General features: G+C 47.9%; 1 pseudogene; it reads left to right on the top strand.

Moving 5' to 3' along the window:
* Positions 1-1852: 1852 nt before the first annotated feature.
* Positions 1853-3136, top strand: LOC144705671 (putative carboxylesterase 18 pseudogene; annotated as a pseudogene).
* The last annotated feature ends 577 nt before the right edge of the window (positions 3137-3713 follow it).

Here is a 3713-nt window from a genome sequence, read left to right as displayed (position 1 = left end):
AAATGGCTGCAGGCGATGTCCGAGGAACGCACATCCTTGGACAAGAACCAAACATGGGAGTTGGTGGAGCTTCCGGCAGGGAAGCGAGCCATCGGATGCAAGTGGGTGTTTAAGAAGAAGGCGCCACTTTCCGAGGCAGAGCAGCCATCATACAAAGCACGGCTAGTCGCAAAGGGCTTTGCTCAGAAACAGGGAGTTGATTATAATGAGATCTTCTCACTTGTTGTTAAACATACATCTATTCGCATGGTGTTAGCTATTGTTGCGCATGAAAACATGGAGCTAGAGCAGTTGGACGTGAAGACAGCATTCCTTCATGGTGATTTGGAGGAAGTGATCTACATGCAGCAACCTGAAGGCTTCGTTGTACTGGGGGCAGAGAACCTTGTTTGCAGGCTGAGGAAGTCCTTGTATGGGCTGAAGCAGTCTCCGAGGCAGTGGTACAAGAAGTTTGACTCATTCATGGTGCGCATTGGCTATTCAAGGTGCGAATTTGATTGTTGCGTCTACATGAAGATATGTGATGATGGTTCTCCTATATATTTGATGCTCTATGTGGATGGCATGCTCATTGCTTCGAAGAATTTACATGAGATTGGACGGTTGAAGGCATTGTTGAGCAGAGAATTTGAAATGAAGGATCTGGGTGTTGCGAAGAAGATCCTTGGAATGGAGATTCATAGAGACCGTGCGAATGGTCGTCTATGGTTGACTCAGAGGAGCTATCTTGAGAAGATTGTTGATCTGTTTGGCATGAGGAATGCTAAAGCAGTGAATACTCCTCTTGCTAACCATTTCAGGTTGTCCGTTGCGCAGAGACCTGAAGCTGCTGAAGACATCGCTGAAATGAAGTCTATTCCCTATGCTAGTGCCGTTGGTTCTCTCATGTATGATATGGTCTGTACAAGGCCGGATATTGCTCACGCAGTTGGACTGGTGAGCAGATTTATGAGCAATCCTAGGAAGGAGCATTGGAGTGCGGTTAAATGGATTCTTCGATACTTGAAGGGCACAACTGATACAGGAATTCTCTTCAACAAAGGAAGTTCACTTTTAGTATGTGGTTATGTCGATGCTGATTTTGGAGGTGACATTGACAATCGAAGATCCACGACCGATTATGTGTTTACGGTGGCCGGTGGACCTGTGAGCTGGAAGTCAACACTCCAGTCAACTCTGGTATTGTCTACAACGGAGGCGGAGTACATGGCGGCCACGGAAGCTGCTAAGGAAGCCTTGTGGCTGAAGGGTTTGTTCAAAGAACTCGGCATTGCTCAAGGTGGAGTTCCTCTGTTATGTGACAGTCAGAGTGCCATTTGCTTGGCAAAGAATCAGGTCTACCATGCACGGTCGAAGCACATTGACGTGCGGTATCACAAGATCCGGGAGCTGTTGAATTCTGAGGAGATTATCCTTCAGAAGGTGCACACGGAGGAGAATGCCGCAGACATGTTGACAAAGATTGTCACGGTGGAGAAGTTCAAACATTGTTTGGACTTGGTGCATGTTGCAGGTACCTTGATGGAGGTGGAGCGCCTGCGACGTGGGAAAGTGACAAGAACACCTAGCGCGACTGGGGTGTCTGCCAAGGTGGAGTTTGTTGGGGTGTGTCAGCCCCCCCCATTACGGGAATGTGAACGGGGAGGGCTTGACTAGTCAAACCCCAATAAAGGAAAGGGGAGTTGAAAAGTTTTAACCCCCCTCCTCTTGTCTCTTTGTGGGAATATGAAGAGGCTTCTTTGGAGAATATGAAAAGACTCTTGGCTTTTCATATTCCAGACCTTTCAAATTCCTTGAAACTGTAATTGGCACTCTATATATAGAGGGCAAATCTATTCTGAAATGCAAGGCATATGAGTTTTCTGTTCATTCTTCTTGTCTCTTCCTCTCTTCTCCTCTCTCTCTCTCCTTTGGTTTGTCTTCATCACTCCTTGGTGGCCGCTCCCTTGTCTTGGGAGTTTGAGGAGGTGCTCCGCAGCACCATACGAGAAGTCGTTGCCCTGCACCAAGAGCCTTGTACGTTGACGTCACGCCTGTGACGTAAAGAGGTTCTTGTTTCCTGTCTCTATACGCCGACACAGTTATCACGTCCGAGTTGATTCCGCATTTCACCGTAGCGTCTTGGGTCGTTGTTTCTCTTCAACGAGTTACAACAATTAAGCTGTCCCTTCTCTCTCTCTGGCTTCTCTCGCCGAGTTCAATGTCTCGCCCAACCCAAGCGCCATGAACGGTGTCCGCACTGCTGACTTTATTGTCGACCCCGCTCGGCAGCTCTGGTTCCGCCTATTCCTTCCCACAGCACGTAATCCAGCACCATTGACCGTAATGGTTTTCTTCCACGGCGGGGGGTTCGCCTTCCTTTCTCCGGCCCAACGGGAATATGACCAGGCGTGCCGTCGATTCTGCAGCGAGCTCGGCGTCGCCATCATTTCTGTGAACTATCGCTTGTCTCCAGAGCATCGGCACCCGGCACCATATGAGGTCGGAGTCGATGTTCTACGCTTTCTCGAGTCCACCAAGGCCCATCCCTCGTACTCCAAGGGCCTCTTGCGAGAGTTCTTCACGTCCGCTGATCTCTCTCGCTGCTTCCTTGCCGGCGATAGCGCTGGCGCCAACATAGCGCATCACGTCGCTCGCCGCTGGGCAGCCATGGAGAACCGTCACGTGAAACTAGCGGGGCTCATCACCATCCAGCCGTTCTTCGGGGGAGAGGCAAGGGTCCCCTCGGAGATGCGCCCATCGAACGGGCCTATCGTGACCACCGAGCGTACTGACTGGATGTGGAAGGCGTTCCTTCCTATCGGCGCGACGAGGGAACATATCGCGGCCGGCCCAGTGGCAGCTAGGAGAACCTTGGTGGTCAGAGTTTTCCACCGGTACTGGTTATCGCAGGGGAGTTTGACTCACTGCTCGACTGGCAGCGGAAATACTTCTGGAGCTTAATAAGAAACGGAAAGAAGGCGGAACTAATTGAATACCCCAGAATGATTCACGCCTTTTACCTCTTCCCGGAGCTCGACGGTGGCCCGGAACTGATTCAGCATTTGAGAAACTTCATCTTCAACCCTAAAGGTCACTGATGGAACTCGATGATGTCACGAGGGCTGCCCAAAGCAAGAAGCTAGAGGGTAGTATGTTGTGTATCCAATTATTTTTAGTCTTCACAAATCATTTATGATTTAACCAAGGCACGTGGGAAAAAAATAGTTCTCCGCGTTTTAAGACGGTTAATAGGTGCACTTGTGTAGAAATCTGAATATAATTGGAGTAACGAGGCAAGAAATTAATATTTTTTTTCCCTCGGCCGATATGAAATGGTGAATCCCCTATTCATACTTCTTCATTTGCTCCTACTTCATTGCTATGTGATCAAGCACAGATAGAAAACATTTGTGGCTATAGACGCTGAAGTTTCGTCCACTTTGCTTCGTGACGAATGCAAAAAAAACATTAATGGCGTTTATCAATGAAGAATACTATGAATACTTCATAAATATCGTAGAAAGACCACTTATACATCGACTGTAAATAATTGCAGAGATAGGCAAAATGAGATAAAGAAAGAAGAGAGAGATGGAGAGATGCTTATACAGAAAGAATGAACTTGTAGTTTTGAGAAATGGATAAATGTCATTGTTTAATTTTATCGGGTAACTCATTTATTGTCCATTCAATCGGTACTTATATACCTTCTAAGGAGGTGTGTATCGTTG

Source organism: Wolffia australiana, chromosome 7, assembly GCF_029677425.1.
Source record: "Wolffia australiana isolate 7733 chromosome 7, ASM2967742v1".
Taxonomy (NCBI): Eukaryota; Viridiplantae; Streptophyta; class Magnoliopsida; order Alismatales; family Araceae; genus Wolffia; species Wolffia australiana.
The sequence above is the reverse complement of the archived record's forward strand: the minus strand, read 5'-3'. Positions and strand labels throughout refer to the sequence as shown.